This window comes from Ambystoma mexicanum, chromosome 4p, assembly GCF_040938575.1.
Source record: "Ambystoma mexicanum isolate Mex_15411 chromosome 4p, UKY_AmexF1_1, whole genome shotgun sequence".
NCBI classification, from domain to species: Eukaryota; Metazoa; Chordata; class Amphibia; order Caudata; family Ambystomatidae; genus Ambystoma; species Ambystoma mexicanum.
Genome location: NC_090927.1, coordinates 958,325,249 through 958,338,760, shown reverse-complemented (window position 1 = coordinate 958,338,760; position 13,512 = coordinate 958,325,249).

Genomic DNA, 13,512 nt, shown 5'->3' with positions numbered 1-13,512 from the left:
CACGTATTCATCTTGCCTGACTATGCCGATCACCCAACGAACCTCACAATGTAACATGGCTGACTAGCCTAAATGGTATCAGTGCAAAACATCGAAGACAATTACTACGAGGTAGAAAACCTCAAAGGTTAAACAACGATTATAAACGAAAAAATACATAGGGGGTTGGGTTGGGGTATTTATTAAAGTAGGGGATGTGAGTGGGGGGAGGGGCTGTGGAGGGATGCAGGGGCTCTCCTCCTCATTTAAAATAGAACCAAATTGTTGTTTTACATTCCATGTTTTTGACCTTAAATGATATTGGGGCAACCTTCAAAGGACCCCAGATCCCAATTTGATGTATGGCAGAAAGAGAATAAATGCATTGTTGTGACATTGATACAATTTCATTAGCTGCTGTGAAAGCCCACAGTGAATATATCTACTAATTGCTGGAGCACTCCCTCAGCATGGAGAACAATTCGATGTTAAGGGCTTAATTCACAGAAGGGTTTTATAATGGTGCCATCCCATTGGAAATCGCTCTGTGATTCAGGCCATACATCTCTACACTGAGTGGGGCATAAAGGCCTAAAATCCAATCAGTCAGGAACCATTCAGACACAACACATCCATTGATCTGCCCACCACTAGCCCTAGCCATTGAGGTTGTATAGGATGATTACAGCAAGGCTAAACCTTCAGAAAACTACAATGCCTATTATGGGGGATTGCATGCTGCAAAGTCCATTCCTGGTCGTCGCGTAGTAGAGGCAAATTAAAGAACTCTCAACAGACATGAAACCAGGAAAATATAGAAAAAGCCTCCCTCACAATAGATGGAAAAACATGTGTTCTGTAAATCGTATCTTATCCTAACATGACCTGGCTCTAGGATGTGGTTTATTTCTACAATCACGTGTGTGCCAACACGTACCCAACATGCAGACCATCACCCCCGTGGGGATAATGCTTCATAACCACTGCTGCGCCATGTCATCAATACATCATGCATCCAATTCCAGGCTGCAGACACACACAATCTTGAGTGTCTCCTTGAAGCATAAGGTCAATATAAAGCAAACTCCCCTGGTTGTGTTGTCGAACAAAAAACGCATCAAACACTGCACTTTCTGTCTCCATTGTTTGACAAGAATTTGGATACACAAGAGCCCGATTTGTAAGGATTTCTTTTTCCTGGTCAAAATCCAAATCTTGAGGAAAGCATTCATCATGAAGGAAGAAGTCAGTTATTCTCAGAGGTTGTACATTTAAATGGCCCTCGACATTAATTTCACAGTTTGGTGGATCTGTGCTGCTTCTACGTTAGAAGACCTGACAATCAATGAGCACACAGTGTTGAGATCTTTACGAAATCATGCTCTGTAAACCAGGGAGTGCAACACAAGTTGTACTTCAGTTGATTTTGTTAAATAGACATTTGAAAATGTATCTTTTTATTGAACAACCAACTCTTTCTATTTGCAATATGAAGCAATGCAAAAGTGGAAACAATACCAAGCAGCTATCGTCATTATGCCTTTTGTATTCCATGGAAACTTAACACACTTTTAAAGTATTTGTATTTGTATTTTATTGATTTATAAAGCGCCTTATGCCAAAGCGCTGTACAAAGAACAACATGATACATAACACATGAACGATAAACTGTTGAAGCATAACAATATGAATCAATCAAACAACAAAACAATGGAAAGAGCAATTAACTGAAAGGGGATGGGGGAAAGGGAGATGGGACAGGTTGGGGGTGGAGTGAAGGAGGAGGAGGGCAAGAGGGGGGAAGGAGAAGAATGGGGAAGTAGAAGGGGGGTAGGGGTTTCAAGGAGGAGGATGGAGAAGGAGAGATTTCAGGGAAGTGCGGAATGAAGGGAAGATGGGGGAAGAAAGGATGGCAAGAGGAAGGGAGTTCCAGTGTAAAGGAGCTAAGAGCTGGAAGGAGCGAAAACGGGAGGAGGCTCAGGGAGGAGGAGGTGAAGTGAGAAGGAAATTGTTAGCAGATCGCAGGGAACATGAGGGAGAGTAGAAGGAGAGAAGGGATGAGAGATAAAGGGGGGCAAGACCATGAAGAGATTTGAAGACAAGACAGAGAAATTGAAATTTAAGTTGGGAGTGAAAAGGAAGCCAGCCAAGGTAGGAGAGAGAGGAAGAGATGGAATCACTGGAGGTAAGGAGACAAAGGGTGCGTACAGCAGAGCGGTAGATAGATTTAAGAGAGGCATTCACTAGTCATTCACTAGCAATATTATCCTAAAGTAAAAATAAATATAAACCATGCACACCTACCATAAGTGAGGAGGGGGGCGCTGGCTGTCCTATAGTTAAGGTGAAACCTATCATCCATACGTAAACCGAAGATTCTATGGGTTATAAATTCTGAGCCGTAGAACGATCAGCACAGTGTTTGAGATTCCTGTAAGGCCAGGCCCCTCATGATTGGAAAGTTTCGTGCAAATCCGTGTTACGGTTCAAAAGAAATAAAGTTTCCAAAAAACTTGGTGTTTTTCACTTTTCCATACATGTACCCATAAGGAAAATGTCAAATTTGTGCACATGCGCACAGCCCAAAACGCTGGACGGAGTTGCGCCATATAAGAAACAAGTCAGGCACGAAGTGCTCAAAGGAAATCTTTTCTTGGTTTAGCCGAGATCCATCCAGTTTTTATTTTATTCGGCACAGAGCGGGTTGTCCCTGTAGCCAAAAGTTAGTTATATCTCCCATGCTGCATTGCGGGTGAAAAGGTTTTTCAGTTCTGTTTTGCAATACAAGAATCCATTTCCGAATCGTGCAGGGAGCCAGAGTGTGCCCCTTCCAACCAGTGCAGTTTATGTTAAAGGTACTCTGGAGGGTTGAAGCTCGAGAGTCCTACAGGGTGCTGTACCAGAGTGATATATGCCTTGATTTGGAGTGCCACACTGTGGGCTATTCCCTCCCTCCGCCACTGTGGGTGTTTGGGTGTGAGTGGGTACCTTGCAAACATGACTACAACTACCATAAGTCCTTGTGGCAGAATCAACATTGATTACACCTGCACCGGCTTTTTGCAGCAAGTGAGACTGCCTCCCTGATGACATGATGTCTGATATGGCATTTATAAGACGCCTGTACACAAGTGTTTCTAAGCGCCACAATACAAGAGAGGAAAGACAAGACAAACAATCCTATTAGGCCTTGTGTCATTCAGATCATGCAAGTGTGACCAGAGAAGTGCAGGGAGAAGGGAGAGGGGAAAGTACAAGGGAGAGGGTAGGGGGAAGTGCGAACAGGGCCGCATATCTCTGATTAAGTGCAACCAGAGCAGCATGGCTCTGGGTAACTGCAAGGAGTTAGGGGGGCTGTAGCAGTAACAGTTACAGCCCCTAAGTGCACGGTAGGCCAGGAGGCAGTCTAAAGAATACTGGTCATGGAAGAGCATGGTACCTAGTGTGACTCTGAGGGTACCAAGCAACCAGTTGAAGCGGCAGACAGGTAAGTTAGCAAGTAAGCGAGAGAGAGAAGAAAGAGGAGGAAAAGGAGGGTCTTGAGCTTTGTCCGGAGCTTCAGTTGGTCAGGCTCAAGTCTGAGATGGGCAGGTAGGTTTCAGAGGAGAGAGATCTACCCCCACTCTCTGCCTGGAGAAGCGCTTGGCCCTCAGAGAGTTGGAGGTAGATGAGCGAAGGGCTCTAGGAGCAAGATATTTTGGAAGAGAGAGTTGGATGTAGTGTTGAGCATGTGATGAGCACAGAAACCGGTTGGTGCAGGTGAATTGTGCAGGGAACCAGAATGAGCCCCTTCCAACCAGTGCTGTTTATGTTTAAGTTACGCTAGAGGATGGAAGCTCCAGGGTCCTTCATGGTGCTGCACCAGGGCGATATATTCTGTGACAAATACTTATATGCTGTTACTTCTCCCCGAGGGGAGCCCCTTCACATGAGGCCAGCAAGTTGAGGCCGCTACCCGATATTCGCTCTGCAGGTGGTACTCAGTGGAAGGATCTCATGGGGAAAGACTTCCCTCTAGGGACAAGGAGGAACATCTAAGGAAAATGTAGTATAACAACCCAACACCTTAGACACCTCCCTAATATTTAGACCGCAGCACCTTACCATATACTTCCATGTATCTCTGCAAAACTGAAGATTTACCATCTACTAATAGTAGATCCAGGTATTTCTGCAGTGACTGGAAAGCTGACAAAACTAAAAGTACTTACCACAGAGCCACTAACACCAAGGACTGACATTATGCAAAGGTGGGACAAGACCTATAACAAGGAAACTGAAGAACGACTCAGCGTCTTCTACAGCATCAGCTACCAGGGTTGTTCAAACCATGCAAATGGAGTAGAAAGCTAAGACCTCACTGACGCTGAGTCCTGGGTCCAACGAGGGAGTGCCAGTCCCCCACCTGTTAGGAGGTGGATCACGGGTCCAAACATGTATCGTTCCCGAGTGGGGAGTGAGAGGACAAGACGTCGCTGATGCTGAAAGAGCAGCAGAGCTCGAGGAGCCACTGGAGAAAGCAGCCATTCGAATCAGATGTGGACTGGAGAGGCTGCAAGAAGAACCACAAACCCTGGAAGAGCTGGTGATGCTTCCCGTTTGGAAATCTGGTAATCGGGAAATGTGAGAGACCAGGTGGGGTGGAATGGAGAGCAAGCAATCCCACTGGGAACAGAAATACCACTGGCCACCAGAGAAGGGTATGGGACCTGCACGGAACCATAGAGAGAGTTAGAGGGAGTCTCCCTCATGCTGGGTGTCAAGGTGAGCCACTGACCACCAGGGAAGAGTCGAGCACCCGAGAACCAAAACCTAGTGCATGTCATCTTCTTTGTGGAAGTACCTGGAAGGAAAGTAACCCAGGTCTGTTAAATCCAAATAATAAGGAGATACAGGTATGGGACACAAACACACAAGTTAAGGTCAGTATACGTTATCTTTTCCCGGGGCAGCACCTAACAGGGGAAGGGGCACATTCCCACTGGTGTTGTGAACTGTGAGATAAAACCTGAGGAAGGCCAGGGAAGGGAAACATTCCCCTGATGTTGTGAACTGTGAGATAAAGCCTGAGGGGGCCAAGGGAAGAGAGCCGTTCAACCTGGTATTGTGAACTGTGAGGACAAAGCCAAAGAAAGCCAGGAGAAGGTAGTCATTCTCCTGGTAGTTGAGCCCACTAGGAGGATCAAACAAGTGATCCAGGGGAAGGGAGTCACCCACCCTGCGATAACAAAATAGTGAACTGTCTGACACAGAGTGTTAGAGGATCTGCAATCCTTGTGTTTCAGAAGTACTAAAACCAGGGGGAGGGAGTCATTCTGCCTGATAAGGAACTTGTGATCAGAACTGTGACACCCAGTCCAGGAGCAATGAGTCATTCTCCTGGACCAAGAACATTGGTGCCACTTATTAGTCTAGTTATAAATGTAAGGGACAGAGATAGGGATGTTTTGACACATGACGGTGAACGCTTTAAGTTACTAAAACATCCTGACTGACCAATTGGCAGATTAGTTGAGGCAGGGAAACCCCTCATAGATATAGGAAAAGATAGGAGTTCTCTTTATTTTTACACCAAATAAAAGTCTACATCAAACACTATGCCACATGAGTGTCAGTCTCCCCTTTGCGCACCTTTGCAATGCCTTGCTTTGGAGTGCCCCATGGTGGCTACTTCCCTCCTCCCCCACTGTGGGTGTTTGGGTGTGAGCGGGTTCCCTGCAAACCTGATGACTACAGCTACCATAAGTCCTTGCAGCAGAATAAACATTGATTGATTACACCTGCACTGGCTTTTTGCTGCAAGTGAGAATGCCTCCCTGATGATGTGATGAGCACAGAAACCGGTCGGAGGAGAACATTGGTAGCTGTGGAGGGGAATTGTCCAGGGAACTAGAGTGCACCCCTTCCAGCCACTGCTGTTTAAATATATATATATATATATATATATATATATATATATATATATATATATATATATATATATATATATATATATATATATATGCATATTACAAGGCCTGCGATAGCAGCAGTGTAGTTATGGTTAAATTACTGAACTCACAGAAAGAGCACTTTCTGGTTGGTTTATAATTTCACTGCCCCCCCCGTACGAATCCTCACAAAACTTTGCAAGAATAGTATATGGCCCCCTTGGGAATGATTCCGCAAAGTTTGGTGTGGTTTTGTCCAGAGGGAGGGCATAGTTAGAGGGAGGTCCCAATATGGGTGGCAATCCTCATAGACACAGTGGAAAAAATGATTTGCTCATGCTTACAGCCCAAACTGCTTAACAGATTTTCACCAAATTTGTGGCAGGAGTGGTAGCTTGGTGTCGAAAGCATGCTTTTGTAAATTTGGTGTAAATTCATCAAGTAGTTTTTTTTTTTAAATGGACAAAAAGTAGCTAAAAAATGTGATATCTGGGTTCTGTTAAGTCCACGGACCCACTTCCCTTTTCGCTCCGCGGACAGCCCTCTGGCTTAATCAGAGGGCGGCGTGATGTCCGCGGACATCAGATGCACCAGCAAATTGGTTGGTGAAAAATGTGAGGTGCGTCATATTTATTTTAAGCGCCCGCCATGTTGAGTCCGCCGACAGGAGTGGTATTTGTTATATGGTTTAATTCTATTGTGTTGGTTGTGGCCAGTGGACAGCTGATTGGGGGTATGGCCATAGGCCATTGCCCAAAGAATCTGGCCACTAGCCACAATCATCACAATAGTAATATGTGCATAGTAATTATAGGTAATGTAGTGGGAGTATAAAGTGATTGTAATATGGTGTAATGATGCAATTGAACTGCATATGGTATTTATGATTGTGATTGTACTATGGTGGAATGATGAAATTGAACTGTATATGGTATTTATGATTGTAGTACAATTGAGGATAGTGCTTATGGAATATGTATTTGTTTATACTTGGTATGGTTACATAGTTGCATACAGAAATGAAGCTGGAATCTCTTTTAATGTGGGATAGTTAAAGAGCTTTAATGACATACAAGTTTACCCTCATAAACAGAATATTCTGTGCACTATGTTTGGTACAACATTAGTGTAATATACACTGTTGTTGTATTGACATTAAATAATCATTGGGTCATTGGGGGAAAAAATCCATAAAGGTTTGAAATAAAACAATTACAATTATGTGAGTGTAAGTGTGATATTATGGTTGTTTGAAGTATGTTGTAATTACGGGAATGTTTAAAGTAATTAGATACCTTTTCGTGCATTCTAAGCACATTATCCTTTAGAAGTTGTTTTGTAGTAACACAAATTATGATGGTGTATTTGAGGTTTATTGTAGTGAAGGACATTTTTTAAGTAGTTAGATACCGGTTGGTGTATTCCAACTGGTATTTTGGATGTAGTCAGATACATGTTGGCATATTCTAACTGTTGATTGTGCTACAGTTGAGTGGGTACATTTGGGTTGAAGGAATATTAAGTATGCATTTCTTAGGTTTGGTAGTAACCTATGTTTTAAACACAGAGGTGTTGTTACATTCTAACCAACCACTTCTTTTTTTGACATATGCAGTATAGTGCCCTGAAGTGTTTGTGGCACTATTGTGGTATATTATACCTATTGTTGTGAAGGTGTTTTTGGAAAGAGATACTTGGCCATATGAAAAGCTAGTGAGCTTACAGTTATATTTGGTACCGTCTGCATTGTACCGTCGAAGCATTAGTATGACATATTGGCTGTGTGAGTTCATTTGCATGTTGGAATGATTGTCTGAATTGCAAAAAGGGCATAAAATGCCATGGTTTGCATTCTACAGAAGCTGGTGAAATGGATTCACAATTTGGTATGGGTGCATATAGAAATTGTTTGTTAGGGATGTGCTCTTGTGAAACATGATTGCAGAGAGTGCCTGTATGTTTCCACATATATGAAATCCGGACAATTTCATTTACAGGGATGTTTTTGGTTTCCAGTACTTGTAGTGAGTACATTAGGAATTCTTGAGGATCTTCTTGTGTGTTTATGGTACATTTAACCATTCCTGCACAGTAGTCCAATTCTTGCCTTATACTTCAGACACTGTAAGTGCTGTCAGTATTATCTGTGGCATTTCTATGAAGGACAAGCATTTGCAAACACAACTGATCTGAGCCTTTTAAGTAAATGTTGTGAACGATTGGTAGCAATTGGAAGAGAAGATCCATTGTTACATTTGCATAGCAATTTACTCCAGTTGTGTTGCTGCATTTAAATGGACCAGAGAGTTCTGTCTGTGCATCATTTGATGGGCCTGGTGATTCTTTGTGAGAAGAGACATGTTTCTCTTTGTTCTCTGATGGATGTGCAGTTGAGTTTGTACTGCACAGTTTTGTGGTTGTATTATTTGATGGAAAAGGAGTTGTCATTTCTTTAGAGGTATTGTTGGGAGATCTGTTATAGGGTCTGTTTGTATTAGGTTTCTTTTTAAAGGTTTTCTTTTTTGAGGTACAGGGCACATATCTAGATGTGGTGTACAGTGCATGTAGCCTGTTACACTCTAGGATGCAAGGAATGTCAGCATTGATTTTGCATCAAAGTTACCTAGGAATAGACCATTGAGTGTACGGAGACGTGGAAGTGCTACATAACTCATACCTTCTTTAAAGACTGTGCTGCCAATGTCAGTCATTGCATGATATAGGGTTAGACTTGTGATTTGGGAATAGTGACAGCATATGCAAGAGACACAGAGAATTGTTCTCTGCATACAAACATGTCTTTGAAAAGAAGTAATTGTGCTATTGTGCAGCCAATTTCTTTAACTTCTGCAAGTTTTCCAAAGGGGATGTTGACGCACTGAATGTTGTCATGTGGATATATTTGGAAGTCAACAACTGTACCAATTTCTCCATTGACTTAACCTTGTTCTACTTCAAGGTTATGTTTTAGAACTACTCTGCAGTTTAGGCACAAAGTAAATATTTTCTCCAATCCAGCTACGTTGGCGATAGATGTTTCTAAGCTATTAAGTCGTGCTGTTGGTTGTTGACACATAGGGAGTGTCATACCGTTCACTTCTAGTTTGTCTGTGGTGCTGATATGCAGTATAGGCTGCAATTCATTTTTTAACATTGTCTTGTTGATTTGACTACAGCTTTCAAGCATTGGCATTAAGGACATGCATTTGATATTTTGTTGAGTTAATTGTTCAATGACATCACAAGCAGATGTATTTTGCCCATGTAGTTCATGGATTATTCTACTATTTAAGATGGATTTTGCATCTTTAGTAAGCAGACCAGTTTTAACGCTTTAAAAAATGTTCGCATAGGTGAGGTCTGCAGACGGACGCATGTTTTATGTTACTTCCCTGTAGTGAAAATGTTGCCAGAGATTTACATGTTCAGTGCTGCAGAGAGTGCTGTGACATTGTTTGTGTCCTAAGGTTTTGAAAATAGGTTGACCGTTTACTGGTGTTACTGTAGGAGGTCTCAAAAAACAATAACATGTTTTTCTCCAAATAGTTCCTCTTAGTCAGTTTTTAGGACTTCTTGCATTCTGAAGTGAAATAAAGCCCCCATTGAGGTTGGAGACCATGCTTACTTCATCAATTAGGGGCATTTTCTTTTTTTTCAGATTTCTGCATACTTCAGTAGCAGCTTCTGCTGATAATTTGTAGTATTCTAATTTGTTTTGGTGTTCCACTGGAAAGTTACACCTCCTATGTTGTAGGCAGCTAAACCTGTGGGGGCTGTTACAACAGCCGGAAGGTTGTTGTTTGTTATCTTTTGTAGACATTGGGCCTCATTACACGGTAGGCGGTAAGGGTTTACCGGTACCGGTATTTTACCGGTACCGGTAAATCCTTACCGCCTTACTACGAGGTCCCTTTGCGGGTTGGGGTATTTAACGCCTGCTTTTTGCAGGCATTAAAAACCAACCCGCAAAGGGACCCAGGGAGCTAATTACAGAGGTCATTAGTCTCTTGTCGGGCAGAATGAACCTCAGCACGAAGCTCTCCTAGTAATTGGGCCAATTGGTCCATTTCTGATGTCTCCATGGCGCCCAGGTGGATTTGTTATGGTAGGCTTTGCGTTCTGTTACACTCACCTGGTATCCACAGGGACGCCACCCTGCCGGGTTACTCGCTGGTATGCTTCTCAGCTTTGCCCTGATGTGGTCTGTGGGGAAGGTTCTGCCTGAAAATACAGGAGGACTGTGTTCAAGACTGACTGACTGGGGTAAGTATCCTCCCTCCACCCCCGTATGATTTCAGTCCCTCTGGCGCCCTCTCCTCACCTTGTGGTAGAATTAGGCGTGTTCTCCGTCCTGCTTTTTTTGCTGGGACGCATTGTCTTTCATGGGCGAGTGCGGTCCAGTTGCTTCACTGACACCGGCCCGTTTGATATTGTTCAGGTAGGTCTTATTGCTGTTCTTTAGTTTTGTTGCTATCCTGCATGCCTTTCTTTGTTTAAAATGTCTCCTTTTTCTCCCTTAGGTATGCGGAGCTTCAGCGTGGCGAACTGGTTTGGTTGAGCCCCGCTGGTAAATGATAGCACATTAAGAGCGCTATGATGCGGTAAGTAAGCGCTATGCGCAGCGCTGCAAAGTCTTGCCTTTGCTAACCTGTGTTTTCCTTCTTTGTAGGTTGCGGTGTTCTTCAGCGCAAGTGGAATGTCTGGAGTGGTTCCAGCCAAGAGGCAACCAGGCAGGTAAGCCTTTTGAGCAGTTCGTAATTTGTAAATGTCTCTACTGCTTTCTGGGAGGCGTGCAAATTCGAGGAAGCTGTTCTCAGTAGCTGTGAGTGTTTAAAGATGAAGACTGCAGGTAAGATGTTGCTGCTAATGATGTTCCTTTTGTCTCCTTACAGGTTCTGCTTCTCCGAGGTTCGAGGGCATAGCTGGACACGGTGAGCGTCATATTGCAAGCTGCAAAGTAACGCAAAGCGTGTTGTCTTGCTCGGGTGTGGTTTAAATAGCCCCAACAAAATAGTCCAGGCAAAGTAGTCTCTAGGCTACCACACCCAAAACACTAGACCGCATGGCTTGGTTCTTAGGAACCAAGCTATGTGGATGCCTCCATGTTGGCTGACAATACAATAAAGTAGTTCCCAAGCACATTGTTTTTCATGGTGTATGAGCCTGGCGCCATAGGTTCCAGGACTGGCCCCATGAGGGCTTTTGAAGAGGATGCCAGGCTCTAGAGGCCCGAGTCCTGACTCCACCTGGCCAATGTGTTTGCCAGAGGGGGTTTTCGGCGAGGGTCGTGACAGCACTCCCCCCTAAGGCCCCTCCCATGGTGTTCCTTCTGTCTGGCCCAGGTTTGGTTGGGAAGTTCCGATGGAATTTCCTGATTAGACGTGGTGCGTGGATATTCTCACTGGGCTGCCAGGATCTATCTTGTGGTCCAAATCCTTTCCAATCGACGAGATAATATAGCTTGTTCCTAGAGTATTTAGAGTCCAAGATATCTTTGACTTCGAATTCTGGTTCTCCGTCAACAAGTATGGGATTAGGTGGTGTTCCAGTCCGTGTGCCGGATTGCATTGGTTTCAGGAGGGACACATGGAATAACGGGTGGATGTGTAGATTAGGTGGTAAATCCAGTTTTACGGCTGCTTGGTTGATAATTGCCTTAATGGTGTAGGTTCCTAAGAATCTGGGATGAAAGGTCTGGGTTCCCTTGATGGGTACGAATTTAGCGGCTAACCAAACTTTGTTTCCTACTTGATAATCAGGGGCCTTTTTCCGGTGTTGGTCGGCGAATCTCTTTTGTTTTTCTTTGGCATGAATAAGGTGTTCCTTTGCCCTTTTGAAAGCCTGAGTAATGGTTGTGTGTAGAGTCTTTACCGCTGGTATTTCCAAGCTGGCTGGAAGGTCTAATTCAGAGGTACGTGGATGTCTGCCATAAAGGGTATAGAAGGGCGTTTGTCCCGCGCTTGAATGCCAAGAATTGTTATATGCATATTCGGCTATCCATAGTAGGTCTTGCCAATTCCTTTGTTCGTGGTGCAGCATGCAACGTAAATATTGCTCGAGTGCCTGATTGTTTCTCTTGGTTTGGTCGTCCATTTGGGGATGGTGACTGGTAGATAGCCGAATGTCGATCTGCGCCATTGCACAACATTTTTTCCAGAAGTTTGAAACAAACTGGCTGCCTTGATCAGAGACCAGAACCAAAGGGAAGCCATGTAGCTTAACCACACCCTCCAGAACCACTACTGCTAAAGTGGCTGCGTCTGGGAGGCCTTTGAGAGGAATAAAATGGGCCATCTTCAAGAATAAGTCAACAACTACAAGGATGGTGTTGAACCCTTGGCTTGGAGGTAGATCAGTAATGAAGTCAAGGGAAAGAGTGTGCCATGGAACTGGAGGAATGTCCAATGGTTGTAGAAGACCAGATGGTTTTTGTTTCTGTGATTTATTTTGTGTGCAGACATCGCAGGACTGAATATACTGAATGATGTCCTTATGCCAGGTAGGCCACCAAAAGTTCTCTTTCACCTTAGCTAGGGTTTTGGCGATCCCAGGATGCCCTTCAATCAGTGAATCGTGATAGTTTGAAATAATATGCTGTTGTAATTCCTTCTTGGATACATATAGGCGATCCCTAAAAAAGGGTAGATGGTCCTTGATGGTTTATTGTTCTCCTTGAGTTTGCCATGCGAGGTAGGCATCAGGATTCATTGTGCGTTGGATTTCTTTTCGTAGTTCCGCTTGTGTTAAGGCTGTCGTGATACCCAAGAGTTTGTCTTCAGGTATAATAGGTACTGGGTCTGAAATTATTGCATCCGCCTTTCCGTTTCTGACTCCTGGTCGAAATGTGATTACATAATCATATTTGGCAAAGAAAAGGGCCCACCGTAATTGGCGCGAGGACTGGGCCTTGGCTGTTTTGAGATGTTGCAGGTTTCGGTAGTCTGTGATGACTGTAATGGTGTGTCTGGCCCCCAGAAGGTAGTGCCTACAGGCTTTAAAGGCGGATTTGATAGCCAGGAGTTCCTTGTCCGTGATGACATAATTAATCTCTGGAGGGGAGAACGTTTTCGACCAGAAGGCCACAGGATGTAGCTGGCCAGTTTCCGGGTCTCTCTGTGAAAGGGCAGCCCCCATTGCGAGACTGGACGCATCAGTTTCAACGACATAAGGGAGGTCTGGACGAGGATGTTGCAGGATTGGAGCAGAGGTAAACCTTTGTTTAAGTTCCTGAAAGGCTTCTTCTGCTTCTTCTGTCCAAGTAAACTTTTTATTGTTCTTTCGTAATAGTACTGTGATTGGATGCACAACCTGAGAGAAGTCTGGGATGAAGTACTTAGGAACCAAGCTATGTGGATGCCTCCATCTTGGCTGACAATACAATAAAGTAGTTCCCAAGCACATTGTTTTTCATGGTGTATGAGCCTGCCGTCAGAGGTGCCAGGTTTGGCCCCATGAGGGCTTTTGAAGAGGATGCCAGGCTCTAGAGGCCCGAGTCCTGACTCCACCTGGCCAATGGGTTTGCCAGAGGAGGTTTTGGGCGAGGGTCGTGACATTTCTCCTCATTTCGAATGAGTGGTTCTCGAAGTGGTTCTCCGTTTCCTTT